The sequence below is a fragment of the Mustela nigripes genome, chromosome 2 (genome assembly GCF_022355385.1).
Source record: "Mustela nigripes isolate SB6536 chromosome 2, MUSNIG.SB6536, whole genome shotgun sequence".
Lineage (NCBI taxonomy): Eukaryota > Metazoa > Chordata > Mammalia > Carnivora > Mustelidae > Mustela > Mustela nigripes.
In genome coordinates this window covers 72,423,213-72,449,287 of record NC_081558.1, presented here as the reverse complement: position 1 = coordinate 72,449,287, position 26,075 = coordinate 72,423,213, and positions in this window count along the sequence as shown.

Sequence of the window (26,075 nt, the reverse complement as noted above, 5' to 3'; positions counted from 1 at the left end):
CAGAGTCCTAGGAACTTTGATCCTACCTGATCTTAGAGACCCCACCCTAACACAGAAGCAACTTCGTGATTTTCATGCTTCAAAAAATAGTGCCAAAGGAGTAAAGCAGCCATAGAAAGAAGTGACATCTCAGTGGTCATTTGCAAGAATTGACTTCTGAGACAGAATGATGAACATTTCAGTGGATGTCTGTGCAGAAAGATGACTCAAAGACCAGATGCTCTCCAGATGTGTTTTGATAATACATAAGCCCCCAGGATTTAGATGCAATCTTGGGAAAGATGAAGAGAGATAATTCTGAATTAAATGAGGTTAAGTTTCAGCCACTCAGCTGAATGGGGGCTCAAAATAGAATTAAGTTGCATTGTAGGAGACAAAGTTCTATATCATGCACACTTGAATTTCTGAACTGGGATATATTTCCACTAACTAAATATGTAAGAAAACAAGAAAACATAAGAAGTAATTTCAGCAGACCTTTTAGAAGGTCCTTTAATGTCACTGAGGCTCATAGTAGATTTTCTTATTTTCCGGCAGGTATTCACTTTCTCTCCCTCACCCCTCTGGAATTCCTCTGTCCTAGTGATGGTGAATATGGAGAATGGAATGTTAGTAGACACGATGCAAGTAGAGGCACAGGCACTTAAAAATGTCTTTTCACTGTTTGGCCCAATCCTTGTGCTTTAGACCTTTATCATGAAGACCAAGTCTTAGAGGACACTTGTCCCAGAATGAGGAGATATGTGGAGCAGACCAGAATCCCACCCATGTCCCAAGGAGTATCCCAGCTGACTCCCATCCCATGAATGAGAAATAAATATTTTTTGTTGTAAGCCACTGAGATCTCTGGATTGTTTGTTATGCAGCTCAATACAGTAATAGCCGGCTAATATACATGAAAAAGTGTAGCCCTCGGAGATCAGCCGCTGCTCTGGTGATGCCACCAAACCATAGGTGTGTATGTGCTCAGAAGTAGATGTCTACTATATCTCACATTCTGATTTTATGGCAATTAGAGTAAACATCAATGGTTACTCTACCCAGAGTTTCTCCCTCTTCTTCAGGGAAATTTATCCTCTTTCTCTTGGAAGTTTGTTCTCTCTCTCCTATGCAAATTGTGAAGCTCTACTGAACACTGACAACCTAGAGGACCCAGCCCTCCTGGCCCCACTGATTAGTGCAGTGATGGTTATGTGACCTAAGCAGGAACAATCAGAGACTTTCCCCAGTGTTCTTTAGTGTCAGAGCTGTAGGTGGCCTTGGCCCTTCTCCTTACACTGACAATGAGAGAGGATGAAGCAAACACTCTAAGGGAAACAAAAGTACAAGATGAATTTATTTAAAAAAAAATATTTATTTGTTTATTTGAGAGAGAATAAGAATGAGTGCACATGAGCAAGTAGGGTGAGGGGCAGAAGGGCAGTGGGGAGGGAGAGAGGGGGAGGGAAAGGGGGAGGGATAGAGACAAGCAGAGTCTGCACTGAGCACAGAGCCCAAAGTGGGGCTCAATCCCATGACCCTGGGATCATGACCTGAGCTGAAATCAAGAGTCAGATGCTTAACTGAGCCACCCAGGCACCCAAAAGATAGTAATTTCTGAACGGATTCAAATCTTGCTTCTCATCCTACCTCATTACACATCCAATCATCCCAACAGTATTAGCCAATAAATTCCCCCTTTTGCCTAAGCAAGTTCAAATTGGGCTTTTTGTCCCTTGAGACCAAGAATCCTGACAAACACTTTTCTGCTTTTGCTGCCACAGCTGTGGCCATGGTCAACTGACTATCTTCAACTTCCACACTAGAGCCTTCTCTTTGTTGTCTCTCTGTTTCTGTGCTGCCCACCTCTTGCTGTATGTCTGCATATGTCTCATACTCCAACAGACTCAGAGAAGCCAGCCATGAAGGAGGATAGATCCAGTCTACCTCTAAGACTGCTGGTATTTGACCATCTTTGACCCTGGACCCCATCACTACCCCAGTCCCGTATGATCTGGATGGTGGGCGGAGGGGGTGCATGATACAAAGCATGGCTTCTCATATGAAAAGCCTCTGCAGAAAGGGATCATGGGTGTGGCAGGCACTCTGGGGCTTCTCAGAACTGAATAATACAACCACTTTTCTTGACCTGTTCCCTTGCTACTGCTCTGGTTGATCCACATTTTTACTACCTATTATACAGACAGGGAGGGTTAGCTGGAAATGAAAATAGAAACAGGCATCTATTTAGAGGATAGTATGGTATGGGAAACTTTTCTGGAAAATAACTGATTTTGAGCTCCAACAATGCCACTGGGAAACTGCTTTTTAGCCTTCAACTCTCCCATTTCCTGGTACCATTTACCTCACTTTGATTTAACTGAATTCATAGTCTGATCATTCTCATTTCCAATATCCTCTTCCAAACAGAAGGTTGGAGATGAGATCATTTGTTCATTCATTCAGCAAACATTAAGTATTGAAACACAATTACTTTTGTTTTTAAACTATTTCCAATTTGATTAATAGTTCACCAATCCCATCTTTTTTTCTCTCCACTTTTTCATATTGAAAAATGCCAAGCTCACAGAGAAGTTGCAAGAATGACCCAAAGAGCACCTACATGCCCTTCACTTAGGCTCACCGATTAACTTTTGTTGATTGGACTATTACTTACAGTGGATTAGACTGAGGTCATAAAAATGAAAAAGACAAGGTGAACCCCAGAGAAGCTGGGCAAGTTCCAAGTCTGGTACCAGACTATATCCTGGACCTCTGATTCAGATAATCTGTGGTAGGGCTCAGGAAACAGAACATAATAATAAACTCAGCAGGCGACTATTAAAAAAAAGCCAGGTTTGAGGCTACTGCACCAGCAGAAGAAAGAGAAAACAAAGAAGGAGGAACTATATGTCGTGCCAAATTCAAGATATGAAAATGTTCTGTGAAGAATGAGGCTGGGAAACTTCAGGTGGGGCTAATTGAAATTTCTCTAGTGGAACTGGACGAGAGTAAACCAGCTATCCTCAGATCTGGTTCTAGAAACCTCCATATCCACTCTGGTGTCCTCCTCTGGCAAGTGTAATAATGATGTGTATTATGCCCTTCAATTCCCGTAGCTCTTGGGAATTTCTAGATTACTGATCAAGAGACTTTCTCATTTGTAGAAAGGGGTTAATGCGTGTCCCTATTTGTTTTCCAGGCTGGTGGTATGAATCAAAGAAAAGAAAGCTTACAAACATCCTTTGTTGTCTAGCAAGTGATTTATACACACAGAATAATTATTATCACCCTCAGTCAGTGGATCTTTTTTTTTTTTTTGCATTCACACCCTCCATATGTCTGAGTGCTCCTTCTCCCGGCAGCTTTGTCACAGAATGTGTGAAAAAAGCACAGAGTACATGCAAAGTTTTTATTAACCTCATTTCAGACATAGCTGGCAACTAATAGTCAAGCTATAAACTTGTATTGACTAATTAATTGATAGGCTTTTCCCAATCACATTAATCTCCCCTGGAGATGAGTTGTTTAGAGTTGTTTGACATATTTCTGGTCTTAGACCATTTCCCTTACTAAATATATGATCTCACAGTAACAAGGAGATATTGATTCCTTCTCAAAGAAGATATAAAACCGCCCTGGGGTGAATTGCTTGAAATTTCCTCATTTCATATGTACTGGGCTGGAACTCCTTGTAAACCATTGATTTGCGGATCAGATTGTCTCCATTGTTTTTGTTTCCCAGTTCTTCAGATCCCTCGCTGTGGACGGAATAATCAGGTTCAGTCTGATTATTTTCCTGCGCTGGGCAAGCTCTTCCTGGTGACAGTTGCTGCCGCTACGGTATCTTGCTCCAGAGCTTTTCAGAGTAAACCCGCCATCAAGGAGCCTGCGTGGGATCTCTAACTGGTTTGCCTGACTTTCTTTGTTTCTTGTTCAGTATCCTCAGAAGGGGGACACACACTGGAAGCCTGCTGTGTGTAATTAAGAGATAATTGTAGTTGTCTCGGCATTTTGTGCTGCTATACCATTAGCTTATTTGCCAGTGATGCCTAAATGTGGTTAGGATGACGATTTCGAAAATGAATAAAGAATACATTTTGAAGGATGAAATGTGCAATAATTTGAAAGAGCACTTTACCTTGTCTTACTAAGACAGGCTACATTTTAGCTGGATATTTTAAAATTAAGCTTGAAGTTTTTAAATTAAAGCTGTCTTGCTTTGGTTTCCAGGAGGGATTGTCATATTTATTGTCCTACTGTGCACAGCCTTGAAGTATATTCTTTTTGTACCATACCTTTCCTTCGTCAGAGATGTGTAATGCCACCCCTGGACAACTGAGTATGATTAAATGCATCCTAGGACAATGATACTGACTCCCAATGAATTTTGGAGCAAGCCTATTCAATTTCATGAGCATCAGCTAGATGAAGAAATTGTCTGGTATTATCCTGGGTGTGACTTTTCACCATTCTACTATAGGGTAAATGCTAGTGAGTTACTTGAGGGGAGAAACTCCTAAAACAATACGCTAAAAATGTTCCTCTTCTCCTTGGATAGTGGATGGATGATAAGTCAAAGAAAACGAGCCAAAATTTGGAGAGTGGCTTAGAGTTAAACAATGCATTTAATTTCTAGTTCATTGTTGTTTCCGCCATGAATTCTCTGCCACTTATTTTTGGATTGGCCTCTTTTCAGCGAGGTTTTTAAAGGTCCCCAGTCAGTTCTAAAGGGTAAGACTGAGCTGTGCATGCAGATACACACCTCAGATGGGCATTTGGTGAAACTATGTTGCGGTCTGATGGAACCAAGCAGACATGTTTTCTCCTTGCTTAGGCCCTTCATATGAATCAGGAATGTGAAAAATTGACAATGAACTTCTGTTTGTATTGAATACAATTGTATATACTTATCTTTCCCTAATAGTGCTCATCTAAATAAGACCTTTTATTCAGTATGAGCCTTTAGAGAGAATTGAAATGGCACTTACCTTAAAAAAAAAAAAAAAAGGCAGAACTCTATTTGTATTTGCTGTTTTGCAATAATTACACCCCTCCACTGTGGCAATGCTTACCATAAATAGGATAATCTTAGAATTGCTATTATCAAATATTAATCAAGTCCTTCACTGTATGCATAGATCACAAAGATTTATAGAGTTGATTAGAAACAGCCAGTGTGGGGCGCCTTATTGGCTCAGTCGTTAAGCGTCTGCCTTCAGCTCTGGTCATGATCCCCAGGGTCCTGGGATCGAGCCAGGGTCCTGGGATCGAGCCCCAGTTCGGGCTCTCTGCTTGGCTGGAAGCCTGTTTGTCCCTCTCCCACTCCCTCTGCTTGTGTTCCCTCTCTTGCTGTGTCTCTCTCTGTCAAATAAATAGATAAAATCGTCAGGAAAAAAAAAAAGAAAAAAGGAAAGAAACAGCCAGTGTCCTCAATAGTTTACAATCTAAAAACAGAAATGATTCAGAAGAATATAAAAGACACTATTCTCTTGAAGCTTAGAATGGCACAATCTATCATTCGGTATTTCTCCTCTCCCATTGTCCTTCTAGAGTCTCCTGTCCTGAATGGGTTTTCCCGAAAGCTCTTGAGACAGGAATTTGGGTGGAAGTAGTTTATATGGGAGGTGATCACAGGATGCACACTGAGTGTGGAAGTGAGACAGGAAGGGAGGAAACCAATAATGGGTGTGTTAACAAGCATGTGACTTCTGTGGGCAATGGGGCCTCAATCCTGCTGGTGACCCGCCAAACACCTGCATTGAAAATGGCTTAGAATTGTCTCTTCTCCCAAAAGAGTGAGAAAATGCAGATATTTGTCTCTACAACGATGAGGGTTGCTAGAGGGGCGTTAAATCCGAGGCACTGGGGGGTGTCTCTTCCTCATGTGTGTCCAGAGCAAACTCATTGACAGAGAGATGCCAGAGGGAAGAAACTGTTTCGCAAGCATAGGAATTCTCCACTGAAACTTTGGGGGTTCTCTGCGGGCAGCCAAGAGAAGGTAAGTGAGGCAAGTATAGTGTCGGAGGCATCTCCTTGTTCCATTTGGGTAAAAGTAAATCCTGGTCCAAAGTCAAAATCACATTACCTAGGATTGAAAACATTTTTACCACTATTTTAAAGTACCATGTACTTCAGTACATGGTACATTACGTAGTGACTAATTCAGTCTTGAAAAACCTATCCTGATATTGAAAACCTAGAAATGAACACCCATATCTGGATCACTTTTTTTAAGGTTTTGATTTATTTATTTTGAGACAGAGAGTATGCACAAGGGCAGTGGCAGAGGAAGAGAGAGCATCTCAAGCAGACTCCACGCTAAGTGCAGAACCCAATGCGGGGCTCCATCGGGTAACCTTGAGATCACGACCTGAGCTGAAATCAAGAGTCAGTCACTTAACCAACTGGGACATTCAGATGCCCTGGATCATTTTTTATCATAAGTGTGGTACTGTGCTACTATTGTCATTTTTTTTTTCCTTATAGGGCAATGGGTACCTAAGAGAAGAAATTATCCTTCTTGTGTAAGAAGACAGTTATCTCAGGGTGCCTGTATGGTTCTGTCAGTTAAGCTTCTGAGTCTTGGTTTCAGCTCGGGTCATGATCTCCAGGTTGAGGGATCGAGCCCCAAGTTGGGCTCCAAGCTCAGGACCCAGAGTCTTCTTGAATTCTTTCCCTACTCTGTCTCCCTCCCTTTCTCCCTCTCTTGCTCGGGCTTTCTCTCTCTCAAATAAATAAATAAAATCTTCAAAGGAAGCATTAAAAAAAGAAGACAATTATCTCAAAAGAATCAAAGTTCAATCCGTGCTAAACAAAACAGTATATACTTCAATGTCACCAAGCAAATGCATATTACATTTCTGAGGTTATATCCGTGCCAAACAGGTTGGGTCAAATTCAATTTAAGAAGACTAAATTCAATAAAATCTATTTTTAGAGATTGTCTTCATAACAGGGAATAGCCAGTTTGAAGGTTTTCCCCAATTTCCCATGTGGATGACCTGAAGATTCAGTACATTTTAAATGGGCAAAGGCAAGTCCAGGCTAGGGCAAAACTAGCAAATACACAGCATCATCACACCCTTCTGGAAATGAGGCAGGACAACAGTGTATAAAGTAAGTAAATACAAGCAAACAAATATAATTGTCTTTTCAAAGCACTTAAAAGGAAAGACTATTGAGCCCGGTCATGTGAAGGAAGCAGAAGGGATAATGGGCAAATCAGGACAACGCTGTTTTATCACTTAGGGTCCCAACAAAAAATACAAGGTAAAAATGAGTCATTTGAGGAGAGTTAAAGTGTGCATTATTTATAAAAGTGTGGCAGGACAATAGAAACCACAATGGCTAGTGTAGTATTTGGGGCTAATAACAACAAAGAGAAGGGGCAGAGCCTGAAGGGACAGGGAGAGAGAAATTACTAGAAATCAGAGAGAGAGAAAGAGATGATGTGTGAGCTACCAGAAAAGAGCTTTGTCAGTGTGTCAGCACTGCGGACCCCACAGAGAGGATGCCAGGGGAATAAAGAACCCAACCTCACCCGCCAGGACTCGCCATGGGGCAACCCCAACCAGAAGCCAGGGGCCAGGAACCATGTGGATGTCACCCATCTGGGTCAGCCACCAGGAACAGAAGACATGGTGGGGAGTGGATCTGGAGGGCAAAAGGTGATAGCCAGGACCACCATTCTATGAAAATGGTTTGTTCAATTCATATGCAAGCTAGATAAGAGAACTCACTACCCTTAAAATACCCTGTTCTTTCTGAATTGTCTTGACAACAACTTCAGAGGCAGCAAGTAGGAAGTCACCATCCCATCAGGCAGTAAGATGTCCCCTAACATCATGTGAGAGAAAGGATACTCAGTCAAGGCAATGGCAGAGAGTCTAAAATGTCAGGATCCCATTTATTATCCTGAAGTGGATGTGTAGCTCCCCGAGTTCCATTAATTTGTGACACTCAAAGAGAAGAGTCCCCATAATCATAAATTAGCAGCATCCCCCCTGCATACCTGGACATTTGTAGATTTGACCTTGTGCTTTAGAAGCTTTAAGAGTCTCCGTGGTGCTCCCAAGCATAATTGCATTAGACTGGTAGCAACTGCCTATAACGCCCTGGGGGGAATGAATGATGTTCTGTAACACAGCTCTGCATCAAGTTAATTAAGTTTTTTAGTTTTTGTTTTTTTTTAAATATACGTAAGTGAAAGATGCCTAGAGTTCTCCCATTTCCAGAACTTTCTACTCATGGCTACCTCAGCATCTTGTGGTAGGAAGATGGGCAGTAGCTGAATTAGATGGATTCTCCTCACCTCTGCTGGGTTGTAGCAACTTTTCTCACCGTGGCTTAAGAAAATCCTGTACGAGTGTACTTTGGGAGGCAGCAGGTAATACTAAGCCTCAGAGAACCTGTGAAGCTTGGACTGTGACGGCAATTCCCTTGCTTGAGAGGCACTCTCTGTTAGATAAGACATCGGGCGCTCCTTTCTACTCTGCCATATGGTGCTGCCATATAATTTAAATTCAAAAAGCAGAATTTCATAGCCTGGGAATTGTGGTTGGTAGACACTTCTAATCACTTTACTGGTATAAGTAGGTATAGAGAAGCATAATAATTTAAGTGAAACCATGCTTTCAGAATCTGATAGGAAAACCTCCAAAGCTAATGTTTTGTATCTTCTGCTTCAAAGAGAAGATCCAGGATAAAAAAGATGCAAAGGGAACAGGCTAGACAAATTGTTACTATTTATTTTAAAAAATGTTTTTAATAAAAAAAAAAAAAAGCTGCTTTGCTGACCAACTGTATAGAACCCTTTAAAACAAGACCTATTATGGCAGGGTACTCAGATGAATAGAAAAAAAAAAATCGATTAAGCTCTAATTCCTGCAGATATTGTTAATATTAATAAAAATCATAATTGAGAAAAAGGAGATGGGTATGCAGCTGAGCTATTTGATAGAGGAGTTTTTACTGCACAGCGAAGAATTCCAAGAAGCACTTGCTAAAGATTAAGCAAATAACCTAGAATAGGTAGTATTAAGAATTCTAGCTTTTAATTCTTAGTGGAAGTTACAAGTCAACATACTTTAAAAACTATAATCAAATCTGAGAAGGCAAGTTCTAAGAAACACAAGGAGTTCCCTTTCCTTTAGGCTGAAAGGAAATGGAGCATGAAGATGCATAATTTGGCCCCATAGGCTAAGGGAAAACTCAGTTGCCATTCTGAGCAACTGGGAGGGCAATGAAGAACTTGAGAGGACAAAGGAATAAAGGTGACTTTATAGTTCTTTGGGAGAATCCTCCTTTCTGTAACAATCAAGATTATTTTCAGTTGGAAAAAAAAAAAAAAAAGAAGAAGAAGAGAGAAAGGAAGGAAGGAAGGGAGGGAGGGAGGAAGAAAGAAAATGGGAAGGGAGGGAGGGAAGAAGGAAGGAAGGAAGCAAAGGAAGAAGGAAAGTTATTAGCTTAAGTGGAAGGGGTAATGGCTTCAGGTATAGCTTGATCAAGAGTTTGCAAGGTATCATTGATACCTATTTTGATCTTTCAGCTCTGCTCCTCAGGACAGGCTCTATTCTCAGTCAGGCTCTCCTTTTGTGGAGATAGGGCAGAGAAAAAGTTCATTGTCCTCTCACAGCTGTTTACCCCTTACTCTTTTATAACAAGACCTCTAATCTGTGGCTGAACACACAGCCTCCTGAGATAAAGACTACATTCCTATGCCTCGAATGCAGTTAAACATAGCAGTGTGACTAAGTTCTGACCAATGGGATATAAGTAGAAGTGTCATGAACAATTTTTAGAAAGTGTCTTTGAAAGATCCCTTTTTACCCCTTCCTTCTCCTCACAGCCTGGAAGCTCAAGCAGCCATCTGGGACCAGCAGGTAGAGCCAAGATATCAAAGATTAGAACAAGAAACAACTCTCTGACGACCTTGGAGCTACCAAGTAGCCCTGAACTGCTTACCTCCAGACTTAATTTTATGTGAGAAAAATACATTTCTCTCTTGTTTAAATTATAGTGTACTTGGGTTTTCTGTCTCACAGCAAAACCTAATATTAATTAATACACATAGCAGAATGCTTACCACAGCTACTTGGGTATATGATGTGAAGCCCTGTAGCATACTATGCCTGCCTCTTTCTCAATAGCCTTAGAAAGAGTTTCTCTTAGAAAGAGTTTCATTTGTACATTTCTGAAGCTCTGATTGGGTCAGATTGGGCCAATCCCGGAACCAATCAGAGTGGTCTGGGGTTCTGACAGGTGTAACAGATGTGCCCACTGCTGGAGCTGAGTGGAATTCTCTCCATCTGAACTGCACAGACTGAGAGTCAGGACGGTTTTCCAGGGGGGAAACAACAAATGTTCACTCTGCTTCCGAAGCCAGATTTCCCCCCTAATTTTCTGATTTCTATCAAAAATACCATCATTCTTCTAAGCTCACAACATTTTATACATAATCCATTACTTCTCGGTATAATCTATTCCATAACATCTCCCAGGAAACAAAAACAAAGAGACAGATTACTGTTTGATGGTGTAATCTTTAGGGGGTAGGGTAAATGATAAATGTGTGTTCATGATTTTCTGAGAAAAACATTTTTTTTAATTTTTTTTAGTAAGCTCTATGTCCAATGTGGGGTTCAAACTCACAACCCTGAGATCAAGGGTTACATGCTCTACTAACTGAGAAAAATATTTTAATAACTATTACAAATGCAATGGTTAAATGTTCACAAAGCTAATAAAACAACAGATCAGTATTCTTCAAAAATGTCAAGGGTATGAAGGACAAGAAGACTGAGTAACTGTCACAGATTAGAAGCGATTAAGAATATGTGACAGCTGTGCACGGGTCTATGGAGGCTAGTCATGATCCCCCCTCCCTGGTGGTCATGGCCTTGTACAATCCAATCCCCTTGACTTGTTTCTAACCAGTAGGATATGGCAAAGGTGAAGGGATGTCATTGCTGTGACTATGTTATATTATATGACTCCACATTGCTCACTCAAGAGATCTCTCTTCCCATCTGCCCTTGAAGAAATAAATGGCCCACTCAGGAGGCCTACCTGCAAGAGCAGAGGGCAGCGTCCAGCCAACATCCCCCAAAAAGCCAGGGTCTACAGTCCTACGGTCTCAAGGGAATGAATTCTGCCAACACTTGAGTGAGCTTGAACTCAGACTCATCCCAATCTAGCCTCCAAATGAGACTTCAGCCCAGCTGACAACCTACTTGCAGTCTTGTGAGACCCTAAGCAGAGGATCTAATGAAGGCGTGCCTAAGCCCCTAACCTACAGAAACTAGAAAATAATGAATGTATTGTTTAAAGTCACTAAATTTGCAGCAATTTGTTGTATATCAATACCTATTTGTTGTGTAGCAATTCCTAACTGTCTTAACTCCAGCTGCTATAACAAAAAACTATAAACTGGGCAACTATCAACAGCAGAAATGTATTTTTCACAGTTTGGGGAGTTGCAAGTCCCAGATCATGGCGCCAGCAAGGTTGAGTTCTGATGAGAGCCCTCTTCCCGGCTGTCGAAGGCTAACTTTTCACTGTGTCCTCACAGGGAGAAAAGAGCAAGCTAGTTCCCTGGTCTTTGTTTATAATCCCATTCACGAGCTCTCCACCCTCATGATCTGATTTCTTCTCCCAAGGCCCCACCTCCAAATATTATCACACTGAGGTTTAGTTGGGGGTGGTGGGGAGGGCGCCCACAAACATTCAGTTCGTAACAACAATGGCTACAACAACTAAATGCAATGTGGGATCCTGGAACAGAGAAAAGGATGTTCATTGAAAAACTAGTGAAATTCAAATAAAGTTCATAATTTTTAGTCAAGCACCCACGTCAGTTCCTTAGTTTTACTCTTTGGATTATGATTATATAAGATGCTAGCATCAGGGGAAGCTGAGGAATGAGTACATGGGAACTCTTCACTACACATTCAGAATCTCCAGATAAAAAGCTAAAAACCAAATACAAACAAATGTAAAAGTACACAAATTGGCTCTAAAACTTGTGAAAAACAAGCCTGGATTCTGTTAGCAATGGTTAAGAATACCAAAATGTTCATCAAGATGAAAAGAAAAGAACAACCTGACACTATGTATCCCTGATGCCCAGATTTCGCTCTTGCCCAAGCTCATCTGCTAATATCTAGGCCCAGGCAGCATTTCTCCCCTTGGCACACAAATCTCTTATTTTTGATCATTTGATATCTCACAGCTATAGTTAGTTGAAGTCTTCTTCTTAGTTGCTGTGATTATTTGGAAACAATATTTATATAAAATTCCCCCCCCACACAACTGTTCCTACTCCCTAGAATTCTCTTGCTTTTGTCTTTCTGATATTTTCTTGCACAATTCTATCATTTTCTTTCTTTCCCTTCCCTATGTCTTTCCTTTCCCTTCACAATCTCTTCCTTGAGTGGTTTAGAATTTCTAAGGGAGGCTAACAGGAACCCCAATATAAGAGAGACAAAAGGTGCTGGCATATTACTGTTTTTTAATACTTGGGACAATACACAGAACCCCCTCCCACACCTCAAAATTTTAACTGTGCGGTGCTTAGACTCCATCTAGAATTCATTACTTTTGTCTACTTGCATCTTTACAACGGCATCTCAGCCCTGGGTGAGATGTGTTGGAGCTATACCTTCTTGACCCCAAGTGGGTTTTATAACCTCAAAGGAAGTTTGTAATCCACTTTATAAAATGTAGATCAGGTATACAGCTTGGCAAAGGAAATGAATGTGGAGAGCCAGAAACACTTATTTAAAAAGAGTTTATTTTTACAGGCTATTGTTTGGAAAATAAATAGCTCAACCTGGATCCCAAACAAAACTAGAATAATAATGTGCCATTGACTTGGTGAAAATGTCCCGTATCTGGTTGAGATGGGCTTGAATATTAATTGAATGAATTCCTTACTTTTATCCTGGTCTGTAGAGTTAATTAAAAACCTCTTAAACGTATTGGGAACTCTCAGGGCTATTTGTTTCTACTGAAACAAGGTATTATGAATTCCTGGATAGATCTTAATGTCAACTATGTTTGGTCAGGGTCTACTCTATGATCTGTACGTACATGCTCTGCCTTCGAGATGCTTAACTATTCCTCCAAAATCACAGATCCTTCTTTTGAAATGGAGATGGAAGAAGGCATGTTCTAGTACTAAAGCTGACCCATAAAACCATAATTATGTGTAAAGTACAAAATAAATCTCCTTTCTTTAAAGGGCACAAAGATGAATAAGGAAAAACAGAAGAATTAAATGAAGGTCTTGTTTATACTCCGAGAAGTTACTATTTGCTGTTCATTATTTTTGTTAAATAATGTACATAGAAAGAGAATTGAATTTCTGCTTTCTAAAGTACTTGCTTTTTTCAAGGAAATTTTAAAGTGCATTCAGAGTCTTAAGGATTTTCTGATCTATGTGACCTAGGAAGCTTGGGGACACATGGATGTCATCGAGTGCTCTGCATTTAGAGAAACAAAAACCAAATTCAAGCAGAAATAAATTTAATTCACAGTTAATGCTTCGGATTTGTTAGCAGGCCTAGTAAAGATTTTATTCTCACAAATATTGGGTCATGTTATCAATATTGAAATGAAAGGGAGTCACCGTGCATTCCGTGAAGGCTGACAGGTGGGACAAGGCTGCTCTGACGGGTTGGACAAACCAGCGGTGGTTGCTTTTCAGTCCCAGACTCCTCAGAGAGAGAATGATGAGTTCCTGGTACTGGAGAATCCTGTGCAGAGCCACTGAGAAATCACCTTCCCTGGAGAGATGCTCTAGGAAATCAGGAATGAGTTGAAGAAGTATCAGGCTTCTCTGGACTGTTTTTTGGGCTCAGTAGTCAAGGAGAGACTGAACATATTTCTTGTGCATGTGTGTGACATGGGAGGAGGTTAAATAGAGCTGTATCTTTAATCTTGGCTTTATTTCTTCATTCACGAACGTGCGAAACCTTGTCCAAATACGTTACATGGTCTACAGGATGCATGAGGAGGGATTATCAAGATGGAATTTCATATGTGGCTTGTCAGACTTGCTGCTTCACATTTTGTACTTTGCATACAAGTGTGCACACATGCACTCGCTTTCGCCAGTCAAGACCACACTGCTTACCCTCTTTCAACTGAGCTTGACCTTTGAGTTGTTTTTTTCAGGAGCGGTTTGAGCTTTGCTCTGTTATTCCCTCTCTTGTGGCTGCCTTTGTGACCCTAGGGCCCATGTTTTCACATCTTTTGGCTGAAGTTACATCTCGCAGCTGAGAAAGTTTTACTCAGTGAAGCACAATTTACTGAGCACTCCTGCTCTTAAGTGCTATCCTCATGCTATAAAGCAATGAACTCATTTAATCTTCATAACCTTGTTATGCAGACCCTGTTGTTAATATCGTTATTATTTCCTTTAACAGATGGACAAAACTGAGACACAGAGAGTTTGAATAAGTCATCCAAAGGCAAACAGCAAGTAAAGAGAGCCAGGAAGATCTCAGGAAGTCTGGATCTGAGCTCCCCTCTCCTAATCACTACACCACTGTCACCACTGTGTTGTTTTTCACGTTTTCTCTAAGGAAAATCTTGAACAATCGGTTCTTTGAAACAGTGAAATAAAACATAACTAGGCAAAAACTCTATAGCTAGATGCAAAAGAAATGATGGTCTAATGGACAGAATTCCTGTTTTATGGTCAGAAAGATCTGGGACTGTCTCCATAGCAGTGATCCTCGCTGCTCACTGAATACCCACGTGCCCCCTACATTTTCTAGGCCTCCAGTAATTGGGAAGGCCATGGGACAAGTTCTGACCATTGGCTGTGAGTGAGAGTCATGCGGGCCACTTCCACACTGAAAAATTTAATTCTTCAGTCCCATGTGTGACTCTTCAGGTCCCTCTCTGTTCACCTGTCATGGTGATGGAGAAAGTCAGTTGGTCCAGATGCTGTAGTTCTATGAGAGTAAAGCCTCAGCCAGCCTAGGTCTGCTAGCAATCACACAGAGCAGCGTCCTTCCTAAGCCCACTTGGACGTGAATCATGAGGGACACATAAGCCTTCATTCTAGGAAACCACTGAGAGTTCAGACTAATCTGTTTTTGATATTCTCTAATGAATACAGTCTACAAGTTTTACCAGGTTTTCTATGTATTCATGGAAAGGTGGTGGACCTCTCTGAGACTTGCTTCTTTATTTTTTAAATATAAACACTAGTGCTTTTTCTGAAGAATTAACATGAAGATTAAATGAGGGCTCTTGGTGCACTTGGTAAATAGGACTTGCTCAATAAATGGTTGTTATTGTCATTATTCAGTATTATGTTACCTAAAAGTAACAGAAAACCTCAACTGACACAATGTATAAGGAACATGAAGGACATTTTCTTAGCAGAGCTTATCATTGGATTCCTATAAATGGCTTATAACTATAAAACAACTGAAGAATATTACTGGTACAACATATAACAGGGTTGTAATGTGCACCCATTCTCTAAATACCTCTTGTTTTCACACCCATAATCCACACCACTGTTTATAAACTATTACCCAATTTCCCAGGGGAAACCTTCTCTTTCCCCTTTTCAGTCAAGTATGCTTCAGAATCCAGTTCCAGAATCAAGAATGGAACATGTGACTCGAGGTCAAGGCAATTATCACAGTTTCCTGGTCATAGTGATTGGTTCAAGGATAGGAACTCTGTCTACTCAGAGCCACTGAGATGCAGTGAGAATGCTGGGAATCCTGCATTCTTTTCTCCTCTGAATGTGAGATGTGGAAATATTTGGAGAAGTGACAGCTATTTTGAACTACAAGGGAAGAGCCTGTCTGCTTTATAGAAAACTACATGGAGGTGAATGGTACCAAATGGATATTAGTGATGGAGAAATGGGAGTCTAGTGACATTGTTCAACGCCCCCTGATCAAGCTGCACCTGAAACCAAAACAAACTCTAGGATTTTCAGCTTTAGTGAGTTCATAAGTTATCTTTATTCTTACCCAGTTTGAAAATAGATTTTTTTTTCAGAAGTGTTACTTGGGTTGCCCAAAAGGAAAGTGTCTAATTCTGGCTAGACGGTGTTAAAATTTGGATTGTACAACTTTATATGGTGTTCCTTCCCATTCTTAGAGTTCTATAAAGCTTTTTTTCTGTCATTCTTTCTGGATTCTGTACTGCCTTTATTGCCTCTAATTTCCATACTCTTGGATTCCAAACTCTTCTTTACTTAATGGTTGTGTCTATGATTAAATTAAGTTTAAACTAAGATTAAGAGTAAATAAAGTTTAGGCTTACACATCCTAAACATTAAAACTCCTCATATAATTAAAATTTTTGAAAATGACAAGTTTACAACCAGAATATATTTCCTTTTTTCTCATTTAAACAAAGCCTTGCATATAAGCAGATACTCTTTAGAGGAGACATACATTTTGTTCAAGAAACATAGAACTTTAAGTTAATATTACATTTCTTTATCTTAAAGAAGAGAATACATACAGCATATTGAAATTTATTTTCATGTTTGGCTCATAAATTTGCTGCATAGAGTTATATAAAGTACTATATGAATGAATATATAAATGAACTATATGCTAATGCCCAAACCACAGTGTTATTTTTCATAGATTAGATTATTATTTTCAATTCGTCTTTCTCCTATAATATTATACATCCATGCTCTTTGCTTTTGAGGATTTGCAATGATCTCAGGAGAGCTGGTCATACATACAGACCCAGCTCATGGATGTTGGACTTGGCTGTAGGACTGATTTTGGTTAATGAAATATCAGCAGACATCACACAGTGGATTAACTGTGTTTGCATGATTTGGTTTGGTTCTTGAGCTTCTGACATCTGCTCTCAAAACAGATCTGAAGAGTGACTGAGTCCAAGGAAGCTGAAGAGACACATGGAAGAGACCTCATCCTTCTTCATACCTGATGCTAAGCTCAGATGGCATCAGATAAGCCCAACAGAATCACAGACTAGTCACAGGCCCCTGAGTGAAACTAAATACTTGTCATAAGCCACTAAATGTTGATGCTGTTTGTTATGCAACATTATTGTATCAGTAGCAGACTAATCACTATCATCCCAAATTATTATTAAAAATAATGTTCAAAATAACACTTCCCTTTCAAATGTTAAGGTGCTAAGTATTCTGTCTCTGATGATCTGTATTATCTTACAAACCTGAAACATATTTTGTGATCAAAACTTACTACTTCTGTCATATGGCACTTAGTGTATTGAGTTGGAAGGCATTCATGTTATACTAGCAGTCACTAATACTGAGTGGTGATCCTGGCTTGGCCACTAATAAATTCTGTGTCTTTCACAAGTCACTTGGCCTTTCTGCACCTCTCAGTTATCTATAAAATGAGGGTTGAACTAGATTCTTTACAGGAAAAAATGTTAGGGTCATGGTCTTCAAATTCATTCACTTCATAAAAATTATATATGTTTCTTTTACATGCTAGTAGATTTTAGAATGTAAGAAAGTGAGAATTCAAATCATAAGAATTTTGGGTACTTTTAATGTTCCTGAGTTTCCTAAATAAATGAGACATAATAGTCTTCCTTCCTTTACCTGTAGTTTTTCTTTTCTGTTATTTCAGTTGCTCACTGTCACCTGGGGTCCAAAAGCAGATGATACTACTTCTGACATTTGGTCAGAAAGTCAACAGTAGCCTAACGCTATATTACATGCCTACATCATTCCCCTCACTGGATCTCATCACATAGGCTTTTTGTCATCTCACATCATTTCCTAAGAAGGAGAGTGAACTCTGGACAATAAGATATTTTGAGAGAAAGTAAGACCACATTCAAGTAACTTTCATTACAGTATATGGTTATAATTGTTCTATTTTATTACTACTTGTGGTTAATCTCTTCCTGTGCCTAATTTATAAGTTGAACTTTATCATCGGTATGTATGCATAGGAAAATACGTAGAACATATTTGGGGGTTTGGTACTACCCTTAGTTTTCAGACAACCCCTGGCGGGGGTGTGGGTGGCAGTCTTGGAACATATTCCTTGCAGATAATGAGAAATTACTGTGTATGTGTTGGTAAGTTTCTTGGATATAATCTGGCTGAATATTACCAGTTTAAGATTCTGTAATTTCAAAAATGTTTTGACTATTCTAGAGTAGCGAAAGTCACCTAAAAAATAATTTTATAGATATAGATATAGATATATAGATAGGTCACCTAGGTTGTACTCAGTACACCTTAATCAGCTTGCAGAATACCAAAAACCGGGTTACTAAAACAATAAAAATCCATTTTCAATATAGTTCTGGAGACTGAATGTCTAAGATCATGGTGCTGGAAGGGGTGGTTTCTGATGAGATCTCTCTCCTTGGATTACAGAAGGCTGCTTTCTCACCATGTCTTCTGAGATGTGAGAGAGAGATCTCTAACATCTCCTCCTCTTGGTGTAAGTACACCAAACCTACCTCATGATCTCATATAACCTTATTCACCTCCCAAAAGGCAAATATAATCCCATTGGGAGTTAGGGCTTCAACATGTGAATGTGAGGCTGACAAGTTCAGTCCGTAACAACACATACAGTGACAGAAGAATCTTGTAGAAAGAGCAGGGATTCTGGCTTCAAATATACAAGGTTTAGGATCAGACCTTGCTACCTCCTAGGGTATCTCTAAGTTGATTTCCATAGAAGGATATCTTGAGATTTTATTCATTTATTTGTCAGAGAGAGAGAGAGAGATGGAGAGAACACAAGCAGGCAGGGTGGCAGGCAGAGGCAGAAGGAGAAGCAGCCTCCCCGCTGAGCAAGGAGCCCGATGCGGGAACCAATCGGGATCATGACCCAAGCCAAAGGCTTGTTCAACCTTTGAACTCAAAGGTTCAACCGACTGAGCCACCCAGGCGTCCCTCATAGAAGAATGTCTTATGGAGAATTAAAACAAAACAAAACAAGGAAATCAGATATTTACTAGCTTCCATCTTTCTACAAGCAAGCCAATCCTTGGGTTTGAAGGTGAAAAGTTGCTATTACCCTACCAAATGGTTCAAACCACCCTTCCTGGAAAAACATGGCCATTTCTGTACACAGCCAAGACCTGACATGCAAGGTCTACAGCTATTTTTTGGTTAGGAGTGAACTCCAGACCCTTCCAATTCCTGCATTCTTAACCTGAGTTAAAAGCAACACTTCGAAATTCCATATGCATGCTCAGGTTATCCTATGTAATGGAAGGTGTTCTGGCTCGCATATGAGGTGCTGAACCTTCCCAGCATCTCACCAAACACGCACTACCACTCCGTCTGGAACAAAATTGCTGAACCCTACTTCGATCTCTTGATGATGCTCTCTTACCAACTCCTTCACTTTTAGCTTCATAGATTTGCTTGCGTAGACTGTTGCCTTTGCACTCAGGTGTTTGTTTGTTTGTTTGTTTGTTTTCCTGGCAGGAATACAGAAGTATTCAGATTAAAATTTTGTAGTCAACACAACTGGAAGGCTGCAGTTAGCTTAAATGAAATCATATGTACAAAGACACTATCTAGTCACAGACACCTTGAAATTTACCTTAATTCGGTAGTAAACATTTTTGCAAGCAAGTAAACTTTCACATTGCAAACATAGCACTAGTGAAAAACGCCCTGTTATGGCAAAGAACATTTGAGACACTTTCTGTGTTGTCTATAACCACAGGTGAATTTCTTAGCCTTTTAAAACCTCAATTTCCTTAAAAGTAAAATGACGCTGATAATATCTATACTGCAAAGCAATGGTTCTCAAACTTTGCTGTGAATCAAATTACCTGGGATGCTTATTGAAAATGCATATTCATGGGTCATGCCCCACGTATACTGGGTATAGGGTACAAAAATCTGCAGTTATAGGTACCCCAGGTGATTATAATATATGTATTGTGGGGTCTTGTTCTGAGAAATATTATTGTCAGAAGTAAATTACATCAGAAATTACCAGGGTGCCTGGGTGGCTCAGTGGGTTAAGCCACTGCCTTCAGCTCAGGTCATGATCTCAGGGTCCTGGGATCGAGCCCCACGTTGGGCTCTCTGCTCAGCGGGGAGCCTGCTTCCTTCTCTCTTTCTTTGCCTGCCTCTCTGCCTGCTTGTGGTCTCTGTCAAATGAATGGATAAAATCTTAAAAAAAAAAAAATTACTAACCACCTGTTCCCTTTCCTGTATGGGAGTAGTAATTGCTATTTAGAACTCATACTCATCCAAAAACTCAAATCTGAAATTAAAAGATGATGACTTGCTTTTAAGATCCACTTGATCAAAAACTAAAAAACAAACAAACAAAAAACCCCACAAGTTAACGGTAACAAGTATGCATCTAGGTGCAAGTAAACTCAAACATGAAGTTTGATTTATGATGAAGTCTGTATTAGAACAGATTGTGCAAGGTACATGATTCAGGCCAGTTACTCTGCTTTCTTTTAAGAGTCTTGGCATAACTGTCAGGGTTATAGCCCCCTATTGGAGGTGACCATGTACAGAGGTGACCATGCACTGTAGCCATGTGACCCTACTACCTGAGCTGCAATGGATAAGACCAGAGAAATGTGACTGGTCTAGATGTAACCAACAGCCTAAGGAGTGAGTGAACCAGTACAACAGCCCAATAGGAGCACCTTACATGGGAGGATTACTTCATTTTTATCCACATGTAATTTATTATTGGTTTCAGCGGTACAGGTCTGTGATTCATCAGTCTTTTTTTTTTTTTTTTGTAAGATTTTATTTATTTATTTGATGGGGAGGAGAGATCACAAGTAGGCAGAGAGGCAGGCAGAGAGAGCAGGGGGAAGCAGGTTCCCCGCCGAGCAGAAAGCCCAAGGCGGGGCTCGATCCCATGACCCCGATATCATGACCCGAGCTGAAGGCAGAGGCCCAACCCACTGAGCCACCCAGGCGCCCCTCCTCAGTCTTATATAATACCCAGTACTCATTACAATACATGCCCTCTTTAATATCCATTACCCAATTACTCCATCCCTTCACTCCCTTCCCTCTGGCAATTGTTTGTTTCCTATGATTAAGAGTCTCTTATGGTTTGTCTCTTTCTCTGATTTCGTCTTCTTTCATTTTTTCTTCTCCTCCCCTATGATCCTCTATCTCATTTCTTAAATTCCACGTATCAGTGAGATCATGTGATAATTGTCTTTCTCTGATTAACTTATTTCACTTAGCATAATACCCTCTAGTTCCATCCATGTCATTGCAAATGGTAAGATTTCATTCTTTCTGATGGCTGTGTGATAGTCTAATATATATTATATATATATATTAGATTATTATTATTAATAAATTGTATATATCATGTCTTCTTTATCCATTCATCTGTCAATGGACACATCTGCGCTCTTTCCATAGTTTGGTGATTACGGACATTGCTGCTATAAACATTGGGGTGCACATGCCCCATTGGGAGGATAACTTCTTGACTCAGCAGATTGTCTCTTTCAGGGAGCTCCAATCTAAGCTGTATTTGAACATGAGAGAGATGCTGAAGCAATGCTCCCTCCACATCCAGGACCTTCAGTTCCCTTTCTACCACGTGCCTATGCTTCTGTCCCAGGCTTTCCCTTCAAATAACCAGAGAGCCTGAAGTGCCTAGAAGCTCATGCATTTCCTTGACCTTTAGCCAGTGACTGGCAGGTATAGGAGTAGCAATACCTTGGGTCTTTGCCTCTTGTTTAGATGTGAGAGGCATAACTTACACTCCCAAGTTCCCACACTGGAGTTATGCCGGGTGACCCTTCTCAGACTTTGCTAAGGCTGTATCCTTGATGGACTTCTTCCCTTTCCTTGACTCTCTCACTCTTACCAATTTCTCTCTCTGGAGGGCATTACCATAATAAATTATACAAAAGTTCACCTCAGGGTCTACTTCTAGGGAAACGGATCCAAGGCAGATGAGCAAAGATTTCACGAGAAGCACAGACTTGTTCAACAGAGGGTTCTAAGAAGCAGCCCCAAAGCTGTAGGAGTCATAAGGAATCATGAGCAGTGAGCTTTTGAGAACAAGAATAGTGAGGGAGTTAGAGGGTAAGGACAGGAGAGGTAGTCACAATGGGAAACAACACAGAAGAGTGGAGTCAGCATACATACAGGGCCTGGTGTAGGAGTTGCTGAATACAAGGAAGATGACAGGTCACTCTATTGGCCTAGCAGAGTTTTGTTGAGCCACCACAATTGCTGTGTGTCCCAAAATAACTTCTTGTTTTCTGTGAGGTCTGGCTGTGCAGCTATGGAGATGTCTTCCTGTCTCTCTTACCCCTCTGGGCATCCTTTCAATAAATTCCATTAGCTGGAACCTCCAGTATATCTCTGCTTGTTGAAAACTAAAAGAGCCTAAGAAGCCCAAACTTTCAGAAATAAAATTAACACCCCAGTCATAAATGCATTTACAATGCTTTAGATGTTTAGAATATTTTTAATGACTATATCCCTTCAGCTCCTTTTAATTTTGTTTTATTATCAAAATTATAATGTAGTTTTCCATTTTATAACTTCCAGCTAATGTATCTTCCATTCTCTGTTGTGTCACTAATTTAATAACCAACAAAATCTCTTCTAATTCCTTAGTAAATGAGTTTGTTTTCTGTAATTATTAAGTGGAATACATTGCTTCAGCGTAATATTTATTGTATCTCCGTTTAAGTTAAACATTTGGGATATCAACAATTTACAACAGAAGGAAGTGAGAGTTTTAAAATAAAAAAATGTATACACAAATTCTGAAGCTCAGTATATATCAAATTCTCTTGTTAAGCAACAGAGAGCCCCTAGGTCAAGTTCCCTGTTTTTCTGACACCTCTAGGGTGAAATAATAGTATCTTCATATTTTATAAACTTCTTCTTTGAGCATTACTCTGACTTACTTCATGAAAACATAATTTAATAAATCCTCTTATAAATATAATGCAGTTATTGTGACTACTTGGATTAATATAAAAAATATCCCAAATGTATGAGATAGATGACAATACAGCATCAGAATCACTATAATTGTAATTGAAATACATTGAAAGAAAATATTATTTGCTAAAGTAACCTATTTACTCATCTATTCTTATAAGGCTGTTGGGGAGAGATGGACAGTTTAGGTACATATCAGGAAGGCATAGAATTTCATGACATAAAATGAAATGAAAAACCACCTTTCTATCAGAGGAGACGTTTGCTAACAGCGACTTTATCTTCAGAAAATTTCCACCTGAATTTCTTAATGCAGCATTTTAAAAAATCCCTTTATTACTTTGAAAGTACTTTCACAAGGTACGTGATATAGAATAGATAATCTAGGAGATATGCTAAATTGAACAGCAGAAGAGTTTTTTGTGTGTGTGTGTGTTTTTAAAGAACAGATTTGCATGAATTCAGTATAGATGACCTCATTTTCTCAACAACTGGCAAATAAAACTACACATGTTAATGGTTTCCATAACATTGGAGCATACTACTCCAATAATTATACTTAAAGATATACAATCAGTGATGTCAATTCTGCCTCATTGAGGATGTGAAAAGATGCCCTTAAATATAAAACCAAATATCCTCGGCCTTACTCATAAGGGAAATGCAGATTAAAACTACCAATTCACACCTCACTTGTTGGCAAAAAGCCAAGAGTTTCTTACCAGAGTCTGCTGGTGAGTTCCTAGGAAGGCCTTTCACACATTGTGGGAATGCAACTGATACAAGCTATATGAAGAACGATTTATCTACTGAAATCCCAAACATGCTTATACCAAATTTCACTTACAGTAATTTCTCCAACCAACACTCTTACACTTGGGAACAATTACTTCTTTAAAAGTCTATTCCTTGTATCCATGTTTGTAGTTTCACAAGATTGGAAACAGCGCAAACATCCACCACCATCAATTGATTATTGACTAAATGATTAAATGAGTACGGTACATCCATCCTTTGGAGTATCATGAAGCGATAAAAAGGAATGAAAAATTTCAGGCAATAGTCAAAGGAATGAAATCCAACACACTAAGAGAATTGAATGTTTATTACCAGGTTCAATTTGTTAAACAGAGCTACTCTAGGTATTTCAGGAATAAAGGGTTTAATACAGGACTGATTACTTGTATGAATGTTGGAAAACCAAGGGGAACTAAGATCAGGGAAGTTGCTGCCAAAAAGTCACAGTCAGGGATGTGAACATTGAAAACTTCAACCTGAAGGATTGAAGGAGGTAGTTCTCAAAAGCTTTCCAATCATCTCCAAGAAACCTTCCTTACTCTGTCTTACTTGATGACAAGCAGTTCTCACAGCAGCTGAAAGGATGTTGTGAATCTTACGTTTGCTCATTCTTCTCTTTTTGTCTGAAGCCAACTCCCCCTCTTTTCTGTCTTCTAAATCTTGACTGGGTTCCTCTCAAACTCTAACATGGAACCATACATGGAAAAGGATCTGGGAAACATAGTTCTCAGCTTCCCCCAAGCAATGCAGAGAAGACCACAGAAGCGGATGAAAATGTGTTAACAGACAATGCAGCATAGAATGTAAAGACAGAAAGTGCTGAAGACATTTTTGAGCAGAAGAATCAACTATCTTTCTCTGGACTTCATGGTAGAGAAGTCCTTCAGTCACCACATATTTATGAATGCCAATTACATGCCAGACTCTGGCTTTCCCTGCTATGCCCAGTGTTCAGGGCAAGGGTATGTGTCACACTGTTTCTGTTCTTTTAGGAAGAATAAACATTCTCTTAGACCTGTGCCATTTCTGAGGCACAGTATCTGCACTTAAATCTTTTCTGGACCACATTGGGAAAAGCCAGGAGCTGAGGATCATTTTATCTTCTTTGACTTGGTTCTCTATGTGCTTTCGAAGCCCGACTTCTAAAAAGAGTGGTTTACACTCCCTGCCTCCACATCCTTTGCTTCCAACCCCTCCTCACCTGCTGCCATCTGGTTTCTGCTCCCTATAACTTCACTAAAATTGACCTTGCTCAAGTAACTGGGGAATTGTGATTGCCAATACAAGGCACACTTTTCAGTGGTGTCATACATCACTTCTCTGCACTCTGTGTCACTGCCGGTCGTACTTTATGCATCTTTCTGGATTGCACTCTTTTGTTACCTTCCCTACATATCCTTTCCTCTCTGGGCCCTACTATCCCTGTTTCAGCATCCAAAACACCAAGCAGGATCAAGAAGCTCAAGTGCAGTGAGGCAAAACAATATATCTGAGTTCATGCGCAAGCAGAGTCACTTTTCTGTATTTGGGCTGGAAATTGAGAAGTCACCATATTGCAATTTATTTTTATGGATTCCCTAGTGGTTCCTCCGTAATGCATTCCTCATAAAAGTAACCTCTGTAAGCTCAGATGTTGGCACAGGTGGCCTGAGTTCCCTCTGCAACGTGCTTTTCACATTGCACTCTCGGTAATCTTTCCAAAACACATAGCTGATGACAGTCCATCTCATACACACCAAATTCTGCTTAAATCCTTTTAGGGTTCCTTCTTATTCTCCCATTGAAACAAAACAAAAACACCTCTTAACATGACCTTACAATCTCTAGCCACTTACTGAACTCCTGTGTCACATTGTTCCACATTGCTGCAGCCATACTGGCCATTTTTGGGGTTCTTTGTACCCACCTCCCCACACCTAAAGCAGGGCCTTTGTATGCGCTTCTCTGTTGGGGTAACTTTTTCCTTTTTTCTTCCTCTGATCATTTTATCCTTATCCCCGCTGCTGCTTCCTTGGGTAACATTCCCATCTTGTGCAGATCAAATCCCCCAGATGTCTCTCTTTGACAGCATTTGTAGCATTGCATTTTGGTACTTAGAAATGTGACTGTTTACTCAGTGCCCATGTCCCTAGGAATGGCTGGTGACCTCTGTAAGGGAAGAACCATGCTTCTCATATTCCCTACTACATCCCGTGCCCACATAGTGCTTTGCTTAAAGGAGTTCAATAAATACTTGTTGAATGCATTAGTAAGTGAATAAAGACCAAGAATAACTGGGTTTTTTCTACTGCTTTACACTCACGACTAAGCTGTGTTTGCTTATGATCCTTAACAATTTTTCAAAGTATTTTTAGATAATCTA